Raw genomic sequence first — 16,412 nt, 5'->3', positions numbered from 1 at the left:
GGTAGCTGGGCAGGTCACATAACCCTTTAAAGTGTACCTGTCACACGAATAAAAAAAATCCTGGCGTTCATCCTTTTATTGCTCCTAATTCCCTTGTTTATGTTGCTCACAATACTTCCCGTTACCTTCCTTGCCCTCACATCTTATGTGGGAACTACCTCACTCCGAGGAGCTGATAATTGGCTCCTCTGTGCAGTAATGCTCACATAGCAGGATGATTGACAAGCCAGGAGCCTGCACAGAGCCCTGCTTGTCCAGTCTGTATTTTGTCCCGTCTGTATTTTGTCCCATCTGTATTTTGTCCCATCTGTATTTTGTCTCTGTACAGAGATGCAGAGACAATAGCTGCAGGGCAGTGTTCTGGAAAGTGGAGGAACTGCTGGTGGTAAGAAATTTGGAGTATTTTTTTCTCCCAAAATTTACACATTTAATAATCAATGCATATTACAAATATACCTATATTATTATTTACATTATATAAAAAAAGTTTTTGCAAAATTCAGTGCCCACTTGAAATTGTTGGTCAGGTGGGCTATCCTACTAAGTAAAGCTCTCTCTATATGCACACACAGATAGCTGCCAATTGCTGATTAGGCCCGCCCACTTGACTATTTATCCCAGAACAAGCAGAGATTCACATGAATAAATCCTAAGTCATTCTGGAACCTTCCCACAAAACTATATATCAACCTGCTCAGCCCCCCCTGTTCTATAACATGAGGTCTGAAGATTAGACTGAATCATTAATGTGACAAGTTCCCTTTAACCAGGACACAACACATTGCGTATTCATAAAAAGAGAAATGTGCTGTTATTTCAATAAAGATTATTTACGATATATAAAATAAAAGATACCTTCTATATAATATATATACATATATGACAAACGGCTTCATTTTGGAAAGAAGTAAATAGCAGCACTGCCTTTAATGGATCACAGCAGAGGACAGCAATTTTGTAGTGTAATATTATGACTGCTCTCTACCTAGTAAATCAGTGCATGACTTCGGTATCTCCGAGCACTACAGAGAATACTAATCCTTTCCAGCAATCTAAATATTCATGGCCAGCAGCATGCTAGAGCACAGATAAAGCATGTGTCCCTTTAAGCTAAGTAAAATGTAAAGCATTATATGCCAAGGCTGAAGCTATTAGTGAAATCAATATTTCTTCCACCACCTTAATAAATCATTATATTACTGCGCTAATGCCGGATGAGAATATCCCAGCTAACCAGGGAAAGCTTCTATATCAGTAAGAAAGCCAACATGGAAATTATGGCAGCCTAATTGGTGTACAAAGAGGAGCCGCAAGATCTCTTCCCTGCACTGCTTGACATGCAACTGCTCCAGATCAATACCTGGGGAGGGGGAGGGGGCGCAAGCAGATTAAAAATAAAATAAAATGTGTCAGTTTTTCATTCTGTTCCTTTCCAATTCATCCAAACATGAGAAGACAAAGCATTACACCTCTAATCATGATGAAAATGATTATCCTGGGGTAAGATACATTCCACTCCACAACACTCAATACATTCACTTTTCAGGTCTGGATAAATGCTTTGAGACGGATTTTGCAGCAGGATGTGTATCCCCAGTGAAACACAATTTCCACATATTGATGTCTTGATGCAAATTGCTGTGCTTGGATTTATCAAGTGCTGCATATATATTTGCGCGCCCTGGCTACTACGGCTGAGCTTTGTTTCACACTCGCTGAACCCAGGCAGAAATATGCAAAATGGACAATTTTAGGATACACCATGGAATTGCCACTTCTAGGGAATAACTGCCTCTTGTAGTGATTAGTGATTTTCTATTCATAGACATGCATGGTATAGCAAAATAGACAGTTATATTACTATGAATAAGAGTCTGGGAAGTTAATGCATACAGTATAATAGTAAAGATTTGTTATAGAAAAGAGGAGCATAGTGGCCATAGATATCCATTTAAAGGGGTAGTCAAGCCCTCCAGGTCATTTAAAGTCTTTAGTCAACTTGCATAAATCTCACATTCGAGATCTCAGAAGGGCTTGATGATATTAAGGTCAGGAGACTGTGACGGCTACTTTGGCACCCTTTTCAGAAGCCACCAGAGGCTTCTTTCTGGCAACTGAACAAAATGTAGCAAATATTTGGCCAATAATTCTTGTATTGTGCTCCTTGAAACAACCACAGAATCTTTTTCCAGAGCAGCCTGTGTTTCTCATGAGGTTACCTGTGGGTTTCTCTTTGTATTCCGAATAATCTTGGTCTACCTGAGCCTGGCTTGGTATCAAGAGATTGCAGAATTTTCCGAATGAACAGTGCTCACTAGCATTTTTAAGGCTTTAAATATATTTTTATACCCTTTTCAATCTTTAGAAAGTTACATTACCTTGTTACCCCATTCTTTTGACAGTTCTTTTCTGCTCCCCATAGCTCAGTATCTAGCCTGCTCATAACTATTTTTTCAATTAATGCCAAAATGTCATATTTTCTGCCAGGGTATGCAAACTTTTGAGCACATCTGTACATTTGTCTGTTCGGCTTGGATCCCATTCTCCCAAAAAGTGACGGTCCAAAAGGATGGTACCCCCACCAATCAATACATTCTGGCTATATGCCATAAATCTTTATCTGAAGTTTCCTTGAATCCTGTGACCTTACAATTTTATTATTATGATATGTCATAAATGGCTGCCATTTATGATATATAAAATAAGCACTATTGTGAAAAAAAAAGTTTCATCCTATTGTGCCTGGGCTGCAAAAACAAAACAAAACAAGCATTAACTCACCTTCCTCCATCCCCCTGTTGCCCCGCTATAGCTCTTCGGTCTTGTCTCCTTCTTCCATGTGCACGGATTGTCACACTGCAGTAAGCGTACTGCCGGACACAGTTATGTCCCACCTTGGCCGGTGATAGGCTGAGCGCAGTGTCATGTAAGGAGCTTGGGCCCTGCCTTCTTCCTTCTGCACAGGCTCCTTACATGACAATGAGCTCAGCCTATAACCGGCCGAGGTGGGACATCGCTGCAGCCGGGGATACGCTGACTGCAGTGTGACAGAAAAAGGAAGGAGACAAGATCAGAGGACCGAAGAGCTATAGCAGCACAACAGGGGAATGGAGGAAGGTGAGTTAATGTTTTTTACAGGATGAGAAAAAAATGTCACAATGATACCCAAATCACATAAAAATAACACTTTATAGATGAAGTAGTGACTAATACAGTCAGTTTATTTGGAGTGTCAGGAAAAGTCTGTATACCTTTGGGAACTCAAGGAGATTTAAAGGGGTACTCCGGTAAAAACCTTTTTTCTTTTAAATCAACTGGTGGCAGAAAGTTAAACATATTTGTAAATTACTTCTATTAAAAAATCTTAATCATTCCAGTACTTATTAGCTGCTGAATGCTACAGAGAAAATTCCTTTCTTTTTGGAACACTGATGACATCACGAGCACAGTGCTCTCTGCTGACATCTCTGTCCATTTTAGCAACCATGCATAGCAGATGTATGCTAAGGGCAGCATGGTGGCTCAGTGGTTAGCACTGCTGCCTTTCAGTGCTGGGGACTTGGGTTCATATCCCACTAAGGACAACAATAAATAAAGCGTTATTATTATTATAATAACGTCAGCAGAGAGAACTGTGCTCGTGATGCCATCAGAGAGCATTCAAAAAAGAAAAGAATTTCCTCTGTAGTATTCAGCAGCTAATAAGTACAGGAAGGATTAAGATTTTTTAATAGAAGTAATTTACAAATATGTTTAACTTTCTGCCACCAGCTGATTTAAAAGAAAAAAAGGTTTTCACCGGAGTACCCCTTTAAGGTAAAAGTATTCAATTTACAAAAAAATAGTTTGAAAGCAAATATTCAAGCTGTGTATAATACAATTAATTATGACTGAAAGATATCCATTGGTTGTTTTAGGAAAAGAAAAATGAGATAACATTCGTGGGTGAGCGGAAAAGGCCATAAATGTTTCAGCCTTTGATGTTAACTACACTGTTTTATTTTGATTTGTATCAAACAGAGGGAAAAGAGATGACTATGCCGGAAATGGTGCAATATTAAGATATTGCTCTGACCATGAGAAGATGGATATGTCTATGACAGGAGGGTGGCTGAAGTAGGATTACTCTTCTGTAGGCACTAAAATTAACACACAAAATGAACAAGAAAAAAGGTGTTTCACGCTTGTTCTTGCAGCGCCCATCAATACCATCAATTCATATGACATGCCATTATACTATTCATCATGCGAGTCATCTCACTTCTGCTGGTAAACAATGATGGAGTCATGATTCATGAAGGAAATTATGATGGATCACTCAAACACTTGATAAGGGATTTGTAAGCATAAGGATAAGATATGAAAAACAGCACTGAACAGTTTTGTCACTGACAATAGCCTACACAGAATAACGAGACAAAACACTGTGTGCCTCCAAAGATAAAACTAAGCACAAAATACACCCTACAGCAAGGAAATGAGGGGGCATCAACAACGCTTACTATAGTTATTACTCATGGCCATCAAAAACAGTACTGTGACTCCATATAGCACTGTCTCCCAACCAACGTCCCTACTGCTGTTGCAAAACTACAACTCCCAGCAGACTAGGAGTTGTGGTTCAGCTGGAAGTACACTGGTTGGGAAACATTGGCAGAAGTGTGGTCATGACCTGTGCATACCCCATTCATTCCATCCCGATCATTGAAATTAATGGAGTTTGGCATGGGTCCGGCAGAGATATAGCAGCAGCTGGTTTTCTAATTCTCCTGCCCGATCTGGCTGCTGTTTGTCCCAAGTGTGATGTGAATGAGGCCTAATCCTTAGAGAGTGCAAACTTCTACAGAGAGTCTTCATCCAGATTTATCTAGGTGAATCTGATTGATATACCTGGCATATTGGAAGACTGTCTAGTCTACGTTTAAACCCACTATTAGTTGGCTTACTTAAAACTATTAGTTGGGTTACTACAAAAATAAGTTTTTTTTATTTTTTATTTTGGCCACACCCCTTTGCCAAAACCACTCCTCCATTTACAGAGTTCATTTTGCTTTGTTGGACCTGGAGGGAAACTATTTACAAAGTGTCTACTTGTTAATTTATTTAAACATTTCAAGGAGGAATAACATAGGAATAGATCAGTTCTAAGAATGATACTCAAAAATTAGGCAGGCACCAAAGTGTGCCAGGAAACGCATAGTTAATCTACACTGTAGCTTTCTTTATATATAGAAGTATGCATGAGTATATAAACCTGATAAAGTTTACTTTTTGAATAAACATGGTTGTTACATCATACCATACTTCTCATTTCACTTTTACACCTATATTTTGCTTTCCATTAGCAGCGCTTTCTTCTGGGAAAACATCTAATCTACATAGGATCCACAATTGTCCGCAATTGTTTAGAAATTTTCATACTTTTTCCACGCTGAACTTTACAGAATGATCTTTTGTAAGACAAAGTAATGCTGCATAGCTTCTCATATCAACACAATTATTTTGTTTGGAAGACTGACATTTCTGGAGGTAACCTTTAAACATTAGTACAAATAAAAAGCTTGTGCAGAAGAAGCTTAAAACAAAGCAGTAAAAACTTCAGGAGACTGTTCATGTCGTGGCGATCTTCTGTGGCAAAAGTTCAGTGTTCTTACACAAAAATAGCATTCCAGAAAGTCTACCTAGCTCCGTACACTAATCTGATGTAAGAAGAGCTAAAGGACCTTTTACACAGGCCACTGATCGAGGATAAGTGATAGTACCAATGTATGTGGTGCAAGGAAGGTTATGCCGTATGGAAACCTATGCCAGGAAGTTTTTGGTGCCCACTTTTGGTCCTGCTTTTAACGCCAACATGACATCAGCAAAGCAGCACCTCAGTACTCCGTGATCCCTCTCTCACTTTACATGGTCTCAACATGGTGGCTGATTTGCTGTGGTTCCTAAACACTTTCACTTTTCAATAATACCCCTTAGGCCAAGTTCACACTACGGAATCTCCAGACGGATAAATTCCGTCTACAGATTCCAAGTGCAGCCAGTGCCGACGGCATCAGTTGGCGATAGGACCGCATGGACATTACCGTCCCCATGGCCCCCTCATTCACAAATTATTGTAAAAGCAGACTACATCGGTAGGTGTTTGAAGTTATGGACAGGTGGCAATATGAATAAAACATCTTAAAGGGGTATTCTGGCCAAAGACATCTTATCCCCTATCCAAATGATAGCATATAAGAGGTCTGATCAGGGAATGCGGGTCCTTTGGATAGGGGAAAAGATGTCTTTGGCTGGAATACCCCTTTAATTTCATTTGTTTGGCTTCATGCTAAAAGTTAACATAACTAGTAAATACAACTAAAGGACATTTGTCAATAAATAAAGTTATATTCTTCAGTCAAAATATCTGCTTAGAGGTTTGTTATGCTCTGTTCACACTACTATTGTGTTTCCAGTTCATAGCAGACTCATGACAGCTAAGAGGCATCCATTTTCACATACTCATGTGTCCAGACATATTATATTGACTTTAACAGATTTGCTATTCTTGCTGCCAAAAATACTAAAGCCCAGTGGGTCCCATTAAATGCAAGTGTGAAGAGAGCCTAAGAGAAAGTTGGGTAACAAACAACACAGCCACCATTATGGTACCCAGAGGAATTACCATGCAAGTTTGCAAATGTAGAAAAATGAAACAACAACAATGGATAACACATTTACACTGTATTAATATAAAATAAAAATGTTCCATATACCTTAACCATGTTTATTATATTTGGAGAATGTAAGGCTGCTTTCACACTGCAAAATAACTTCCGTTATGAACGCCCGTGATAAAAAGCCTGGAAATCGGCAGTTATACGGCCAGTACAAAGTTACTAACGGCCGTTAGACTATAATGGGATTTTCTATGGGATTTTTCTAATAGCCAATTTAACCAGTTATCCCCAGTTATTAATAACGGCCGTTATTTAGTGACGGGCGATAGTGCATGGACTAATTCTCCCGTTACTATCGCCCGTTCATTCGCCCGTCACAAAAGATAACGGGTTAAAATGGCTATTAGAAAAATCCCATAGACTATAATGGGATTTTTCTAACGTTAGTGACTTTGTACCGGCCGTATAACTGCCGATTTCCAGGGTGGGGAGTGAAGTGCGTTGCCGCACACTTCTCCGGCTTTTAACTCACGATCACAGCATGTCTCAGGACTGATACCCAGTGGGATGTAAACTTGTCAACGACATTCCAAAAGTGTTTTCTGGCGACAGGTCTGCTTTAAAGGGGTACTCCGCTGGAAAACATTTTTCTTTAAATCAACTGATGCCAGAAAGTTAAACAGATTTGTAAATTACTTCTATTTAAAAATCTTAATCCTTCCAGTACTTATCAGCTACTGTATACTACAGAGGAAGTTCTTTTCTTTTTTATTTCCTTTCTGTCTGACCACAGTGATCTATGCTGACACATCTGTCCATGTCTGCTGACACCTCTGTCCAAAGAGGGTGCCTCCAGCTGTTGCAAAACTACAACTCCCAGCATGCCCGGACAGCCGAAGGCTGTCCGGGCATGCTGGGAGTTGTAGTTTTGCAACAGCTGGAGGCACCCTGCTTGGCAAACACTGACATAGACAGTGATTTACAGCTCCCAGCAGATCTTTCTTACTTTTATATGCAAGGGCTTGCTTTATCTATATTATCTACTTATTTTTGTTTAATTCTCTCTTGTTCCTATTTTTGGATGACATGTTGGTGGCTTCAGAACCAATTACCAGCTTTCCATCGAGTTCTGGTTTCAACATACAATGGTCTCAACATACAACGGTCGTCACAGATTAATATTGTAACTTGAGGGACCACTGTACTTTGTTTTTTTAGTTTATACCGTTCTAATGGAATAGTGCAGCAGTTAGCTCTATTCCACATCGCAAATAAACATAAACCCCAAGGTAACCTTCCCAATCAGAGGCCAAAATAACACTATTATGGCCATCATCAGGTGATAAAGCCTGTGGACACATTGGGGGAGATTTATCAAAACCTGTGCAGAGGAAAACTTGCCCAGTTGCCCATAACAACCAATCAGCTCGCTTCTTTCATTTTTCACAGGCCTTCATAAAAATGAAAGCAGCAAGCTGATTGGTTGCTATGGGCAACTGGGCAAGTTTTCCTCTGCACAGGTTTTGATAAATCTCCCCCATTTACCATAAATGCTATGAAATTCCCCAATGCACATCGCAAACACGCATACAAAATTGTGAGTGAATAGAGAACACCAATGGTTTTCTAAGAAGTCCAGTATGAAGCCTCTTTACAAAAGGATTTCAGGCCTTTATCTCCGGAACAGCGAGTCCCAACCAGTGTGCTTCTCTGTGGATAAAGCCCAGCAGCTCGAGCTCTACCAACTATTTAAATATAATTCTTTCATCACAAAGCTCTCTCGCTGCTCGGTGGATGTTGCCACTTAAATAATTTCCTCAATTTCTAGACAGTTCACTTGATAAAATGTGCAAAGTAAGGCTGGTTTCACACCACGTTTTTCAAATACGGTAACCGTATACAGTTTTCCGCAAAAACAATGTATACGACCGTATCCGAAACCGTATGCATAGAGAATGCATTGTAAACCGTATTCCAAATGTTGTGTACGGTTGCATCCGTTTTGCCTCGGATACGGTTTTGCCGATTTTTCAACCGTAGGCAAAAACGCTGTCGACCACGTTTTTGCCTCCGGTTGGAAAACCGTATGCGGTTCTTTTAACATTGTTGTCTATGAGAACCGTACACAGAATTTCAGAATACGGTTGCACACGGTTTTTCTAATCCGTTTTTGGAGTTGACACATGCGCAGATTGGAATTTCAATAGAACAATAGTAACTTTATTAAATTGCTGGAAAACTAATTCCAACAAAATAGCAAAACCGTTGGCAAAAACTGATGCAAACGGATAGAACCGTACGGGGAGAAACTGTATACGTTTTAATTTGGAGTCATACGGTTGTATAAGGTTGCATACGGTTTTTGCCATACGATTTTTAGCGGAAAACCGTATACGGTAACCGTATTTGAAAAACGTGGTGTGAACCCAGCCTAACATGTGACCTCAGGGATACTGCAAGGGTAAAGATTTGTCAGCATGCTGTATTCTTTGGTAAATCAAACTCACGCGTATATCGCAGTTACAGAACACAAGGGGCATTTATACGATACATTTAGACAGGTTATAAGAACGCCATTGTGAAGCAGAAGGGCATTTTACCACATTCCAACATCAAAAATACTAAAACCTTTCCCTTGTCCTCAAAGGACAGAACTGCCACTAGGCAATGGGGGAGATTTATACAAACCCATCCAGAGAAAAAGGTGCCGAGTTGCCCATAGCAACCAATCATATCGCTTCTTTCCTTTTTTGAAAAGGCCTCTGCAAAATGAAAGAAGCAATCTGATTGGTTGCTATGGGGAACTCAGCAACTTTTCCTCTGGATGGGTTTGTATAAATCACCCCCAATATCTTCTACTCTTCATCATAAATTTATTATGGCAATATAATACAAGGGGCATAAAAGAATAACAAAAACATAGCTGATTTCTTCCAAAATATAGTGCCACACCTGTACACAGTGTGGTATTGCAGCTCAGCCAAATTGACTTCTATGGAGATAAGCTGAAATACCAGAAAGAACCCATGGAAGGGTGTGGTGGTGTTTCTGGGGAAAAAAAAAAAAAAAAAAGAATACAGGTATTTACTAAATTAAAGGACCGCAGCACTAACCAATGGGTACAACTTTCTATATTAGCCATCTCAATTGTGGGATACAGCAGATCAAGAGACCGCTGTTTTGAATCTCAACCCCACTGCGTCATAGCTCTAGGGATAACAAAGAAAGTCATATCCATTGGTGAGTGCATCGATCCTTACTTGTTAATACTACATTGGATTCTCTGTTGTACACTAAGCACCACGGAAGAACATTGCCTACTCCTACTGTACATGCCGCTCACCCCTGCATCAAGTGGGCTATGTGTGGTGCCAGTCCTCCTACTTCTCATGTGTATTCACTAAATTAGACATGTCAGGAAAGATGACAGGCCCCTCTTTACAGAATTAAGTTCTTTACACATGACCATAACGTCTGTGTTTTGTCCTGGGAAAATGACTTTTTCAGTCCTGTGAGATTAGAAAAGACTTTCCCAAAGCTGTTCTTTGAAGAAGCTGCCTATATCTATCTTCCAGGAGGTTATCAGAATCCCTCATTTGCTTTAAACATTTGCTATTTAGGCTATAATGATTAAGATAATGTTTCTTTTTCATAGGAAAAGATCAGATTAGGGATGGGGGCTAAAGTGGGACTAAGGGTATGTTCACACTTACCCATAGCAAACATATATTCATTAATAATATTAATAATAATTTAAATTTATATAGCACCAACAGAATTCGCAACACTTTCCAAATATTTATTAGACAATCTGAGGAAGAATTAAAGGCTTACGCTTGTAATTCTGCAAGGATAGCCCCTTTAACTGTGTTTATTCCTTATTTGTTCTGTTCAGAATCTGGGAAAAAAAGCATACTACTTATATTAATTAATTTTTATTTTTTTGGATGTATTGACAACAATTCACGCAGGTTTATAGGCATACAACTCATTCATGTGTATTGGAATGCAGCCTGTCATTGGATCTGACAGAATTCTGCATAAAATGGCGTCAAAATTCAGGACAATTGCCAAACGTGAAAACAAGTAGGGATTGACAGATACCGATAATATCTTAACTTTGAGGCTGTTAGCCGATAACTTATACCGATATTCCGGTATAAGTTATCGGCTATTTCCCCCCACCCAGCCCCACAGAACCCGCTGCAGATCAATGATTTAAAGCGGCGCTCTAAATGAATGAACTGCAGCGGCTTTTGCAGGGTCAGAGAACGTCACCCGCTTCTCTCCCCTGCCTGTCCTGGGGTCCTCCCTAGTCTAACCACCGCCATTGCCCCATTGCTTCCCCCATCCCCGGTTTTATAATTACCTGTTCCCGGGGTCCGCGCTACCTCTGGCTCCGGCGGCGTCCTGAACAGTCACTATGCGCACTGACTGTGATGTTGCGTTGAGGACGTCACTCATCATTGCGCAGCGCACAGCAGAAGCGCAGGACGCCGCAGGAGCCAGAATTAGCGCGGACCCCGGGAACAGGTAATTATAAAACCGGTGATGGAGGAGGCAATGGGGCAGCGGCAGTCTCAGGCCGGGGGAGGGGCATTATCGGCATATCGGCAAGGTAATTGTCAAAAATCGTGAATATCGGCCGATCATATCGGCCAAACCGATAATCGGTCGATCCCTATAAACAAGGCCTTAGAATATTGTGTTATGACAATTTTATAAATGCCCCAGAATAAAAATGTGCCTTCTAATACCTCTGTGCACAACTTCTAATACAGCCAGAACGTTATTACGGAAGCTTATACAAATTGATATTTTAATCCTGTACCAGACCCATTAGCCGCTAAATTCTAGAAAATGGAAATTACCACCCCGGAGATCAACCTTTTAATGTGCACCATGGCTTCAGTACACATTACAAATGCAGGGAACATCAAGTTTAATAGCAGGTTCCAGCAATGCCACAGGTCTATCTACATTGACTAAAGAAGGTCTTCTTACTGCGATTGATGCCCCTCAGGCTCAGTCTACACACTGCAGAGGTCTCACCCATGCTGCATGAATGAAAGCAAAAGAGGTTGCCTTCATAGGGTTATAATAAGAAATGACATATGTACAAAAACAGGTTAAAAGTCTAAGTTTTGTGGAAAAGAAAAATTCTTCAGGCAATTTATACACTGTAGGAAAACACAAGGATTAAAAGACATTCATGAGATCCGTAAATCCAATGCTAACAGCTATATCCCCTACTGCATCTGCCCTTGCCCCCTCCAAACCGTTTCTGTATGGGTACATTCATAGTGTGTAATTCCTGCGGAATTCCATGAGCAGAATTACGCGCTGTGAACATTATCCTCAGTGTGAATGGATCTTCCGTGAGACCCGTTCACACCGAGTTATTTCAGCGGCGGAAAATTCCGCCGCTGAAATTGTTCCGTGCAAAGAATTAACATGTTCATTCTTTGCGCGGAAGTCCGTGAGCACTGCATAGCAGTCAATGGTGATGGCGCAGTGCCGCGCGGTCCTAGCGCCGAAGTGTTTTACCTTGCGGAGGCGGTCGCCGGATGGAATTCTCCGCTTGTGAAATTCTGAGAGCAGAGATTCCGCAGTGTGAACGCATCCTATGTGTTCATTGCCAACTCTGCATCCCTTTAGTGGCTACTGAATATCAGCCACTAGAACAGTGGTCTCAAACTGGATCCTCCAGATGTTGCAAAACTTCAACTCCCAGCATGCTGGGAGTTAAAGTTTAGCAACATCTGGATGGCCACAGTTTGAGACCACAGCACTAATACAATGCCCATGATCTTTAAAAACATTGCATTTCTTCTACACATGAATAATGTGCAATATATACCTCAATGTACGCCACTGTTTAAAAATACAGAGACATATGTTGGCCATTGGCTTTAAAGGGGTATTCCAGGAAAAACTATTTTTTTAGATCAACTTGCTCCAGAAAGTTAAACAGATTTGTAAATGACTTCTATTAAAAAAAATCTTGATCCTTCCAATAATTATGAGCTGCTGAAGTTGAGTTGTTCTTATCTGTCTGGAAACAGTGCTCTCTGCTGACATCTCTGCTTGTCTCAGGAACTGCACTGAGCAGAATGGGTTTGCTATAGGAATTTTCTTCTACTCTGGGACAGCTCCCGAGACATCAGACATCAGAGAGCACTTAGACAGAAAAGAACAACTCAACTTCAGCAGCTCATAAGTACTGAAAGGATTAAGATTTTTTAACAGAAGTAATTCACAAATCTGTTTAAATGGGTACTCCGGCGCTAAGAAATCTTATCCCCTATCCAAAGGGACCCCCGTGATCTTCCACGCCGCACCCCGTTAGAATCAGCCCCTGGAGCGTGCTCGCTCCGGGTCGGATTACTAGCGATCACAGGGATGGAGCATAGTGACGTCACGGCTCCGCCCCGTGTGATGTCACGCTCCGCCCCCTCAATGCAAGCCTATGGAGGGGGTGTGACAGCTGTCACACCCCCTCCATACGCTTGCATTGAGGGGGTGGAGCCGTGACATCACACGGGGGCGGAGCCATGACGTCACTATGATCCGTCCCTGTGATCGCTAGTACGCTCCGGGGGCTTATTCTAACGGGGTGCGGCGTGGAAGATCACGGGGGGTCCCCAGCAGTGGAACCCCCGCAGTCAGGCATCTTATCCCCTATCCTTTGGGTAGGGGATAAGATGTCTTAGCGCCGGGGTACCCCTTTAACTTTCTGGAGCCAGTTGATATATAAAAAAAAGTTTTTTCCTGGATAACCCCTTCAATGTACAAAAAAAACCGATAAACACAGTGGCCCACTGTAAAGTATGTTCTGCTCCATATTCATATATAGAAAAAAAAAACATAATGGAAGAATGCTCTTCTAGCCTACATTGGCTGAACGAGGGTCTATGGCTGCATGTGTGCCAGGAGCTCTCCCTCCACATACACCATGAAAAGGCTTCTCTTTTAAGACACCACTGCAAACAAAAACAACAGTCCCTGGTTGTCAATGTCAGGACACATAATGGGCATTGTGACACCAAATCTCCTTCTGCCAAGTGCCTGGAAATTGACATAGACAGGAGTTTGTAATGATTGTGTCTGGATGGTGGACAAGGAAGCTATGGGAGCTGCTCATGTTTGTCAGTGGTTCCAACAATACTCTACTGGTGGTCTGTCTGGGCCTGTTCTTAGTATGTACAGTCATGGCCGTAAATGTTGGCACCCGTGAAAATTTTCAAGAAAATTTAGTATTTCTCACAGAAAAGGATTGAAGTAACATATGTTTTGCTATACTCATGTTTATTCCCTTTGTGTGTATTGGAACTAAACCAAAAAAGGGTGGAAAAAAAAGCAAATTGTACATAATGGTCACACAAAACTCCAAAAATGGTCTGGACAAAATTATTGCCATCCTTAACTTAATATTAGGTTGCACACCCTTTGAAAAAAATAACTGAAATCAGTCGCTTCCTATAACCATCAATAAGCTTCTTACACCTCTCAGCCGGAATGTTGGACCACTTTTCCTTTGCAAACTGCTCCAGGTCTCTCATATTGAAAGGCCGCCTTTTCCCAACAACAATTTTAAGATCTCTCCACAGGTGTTCAATGGGATTTAGATCTGGACTCATTGGCCACTTCAGAACTCTCCAGCGCTTTGTTGCCATCCATTTCTGGGTGCTTTTTGTCGTATGTTTGGGGTCATTGTCCTGCTGGAAGACCCAAGATCTCGGATGCAAACCCAGCTCCGTTGGTAATCCTCAGATTTCATGATGCCTTGCACACATTCAAGGAACCCACTGCAAGAGGCAGCAAAGCAACCCCAAATCATCACTGAACCTCCACCATTTTACACTTTAGGTACGGTGTTCTTTTCTTTGCAGGCCTCATTCCGTTTTCGGTAAACAGTAGAATGATCTGCTTTACCAGAAAGCTCTATCTTGGTCTCATCTGTCCACAAGACTTTTTCCCAGGAGGACTTTGGCTTACTCAAGTTCATTTTGGCAAAATTTAGTCTTGCTTTTTTATGTCTCTGTGTCAGTAGTGGGGTCCTCCTGGGTCTCCTGCCATAGTGTTTCATTTCATTTAAATGTCGACAGATAGTTTGCGCTGACACTGATGCTCCCTGAGCCTGCAGGACAGCTTGAATATCTTTGGAACTTGTTTGGGGTTGCTTACCCACCATCCAGATTATCCTGCGTTGACACCTTTCATCAATTTTTCTCTTCCGTCCACTCCCTGGGAGATTAGCTACAGTGTCATGGATTGCAATTTTCTTGATAATGTTGCGCACTGTGGAGATCTAGGTCTCTGGAGAGGGACTTGTAACCTTGAGATTGTTGGTATTTTTCCACAATTTTGGTTCCCAAGTCCTCAGACAGTTCTCTTCTCCTCTGTTTTCCATGCTTAGTGTGGCACACTCCGACACACAATGCAAAGACTATGTGAACTTCTCTCCTTTTTATCTGCTTTCAGGTGTCAATTTTATATTGTCCACACCTGTTACTTGCCCCAGGTGAATTTAAAGGAGCATCACATGCTTAAAACAATATTATTTTTCCACAATTTTGAAAGGGTGCCAATAATTTTGTCCAGTCCATTTTAGAGTTTGGTTGTGACATTATGTCCGATTAGCTTTTTTTCCTCCATTTGTTGGTTTAGTTCCAATAAAAACAAAAGGGAATAAATATATGTATAGCAAAACATGTGTTACTGCAATCCTTTTCTGTGAGAAATAATTCATTTTCTAGAAAAATTTCAGGGGTGCCAACATTTATGGCCATGACTGCATGTGCCCTTAGCCACTGCTTCCAACACCTAACAGCTTGGTCTAGATGGCAGGCAATTAGCTAGAATGACCATCCTGCTTGTCTCAGACAAATTATGTGTCCCTTCTAAAAAATATGTCAAACCAAATATGGTGTGAACATAGCCTAAAAATGACAATTTAGTATTTAGCTTGATCGTTGAACAAAACAAGCAACACTAAATTATAAAAATAGTAATTTATTTTCTGCCCAACAATTTCACTAACATTTTTTCTGGTCAAGGCTCGTCTTGTGCTGAAGATACATTCCAGAGCAAGAAGTCTGAGACAAAATTGAGACAAAATTATCCCTGAATTATCCCACGAGAAAACACGGCTAAAAGAGTCCATGTGACACCACTCCGAGTCTTCATATACAAATGTATCAGGATCCTTGCCAATTAACTTTTTATTAGTATACTTGAGAATGCAACCTCCAAAAAATTGCACAACAGCAGAAATACAAAACACTATATTGAAAAGCATATCATAAAAACATGACTTAGGCTGCATTCATACCTCGTTTTTACGTTACGGGTGCCGGATCCAGCAGTGGGAGGGGCAAACTGGGCTCTCCCATACCCCAGCCAGACTGGTACTGAAATCGATTTACTTTAATGAGCCGACCAGAGTCAAACTGTGACTCCGGTCGGCTCATTATTGACCCATATCCGGTTTTGTGACCGGACCTAAAACCATAGTATACTACGGTTTTAGGTCAGGTCAGGAAACCGCATAAGAGTCAAAAATGAGCAGACCAGAGTCACCGTTTGACTCCGGTTGACTCATTAAAGTAAATGGATTTCAGCGCTGGTCCGGCTGGGGTACGGGAGAGCCCGGTTTGCCCCTCCCCCAGCCGGATACGGCACCCGCAACTTAAAAACAGCTGATTGGTCAGCCGGGCTGTCTACTTCCTACTTCCCTTAGCTTGGGATTTC

At 41.2% G+C, this 16,412-nt stretch overlaps 2 long non-coding RNA genes across 2 annotated transcripts in view; one reads left to right on the top strand and one right to left on the bottom strand.

Moving 5' to 3' along the window:
* The window catches only part of LOC130355371 (uncharacterized), a 330,001-nt gene that overhangs the window by 76,697 nt on the left and 236,892 nt on the right, over positions 1 to 16,412 (bottom strand). The gene's annotated exons all lie outside the window — the stretch shown is intronic.
* Positions 6,039 to 16,412, top strand: part of LOC130355373 (uncharacterized) — a 45,223-nt gene continuing 34,849 nt past the window's right edge. Inside the window, exon 1 of the long non-coding RNA XR_008888491.1 lies at positions 6,039 to 6,134. This is a non-coding gene — a long non-coding RNA (uncharacterized LOC130355373). The remainder of the gene's footprint in view (positions 6,135 to 16,412) is intronic.

This window comes from Hyla sarda, chromosome 2 (genome assembly GCF_029499605.1).
Source record: "Hyla sarda isolate aHylSar1 chromosome 2, aHylSar1.hap1, whole genome shotgun sequence".
In the NCBI taxonomy this organism is placed as follows: domain Eukaryota; kingdom Metazoa; phylum Chordata; class Amphibia; order Anura; family Hylidae; genus Hyla; species Hyla sarda.
The sequence above is the reverse complement of the archived record's forward strand: the minus strand, read 5'-3'. Positions and strand labels throughout refer to the sequence as shown.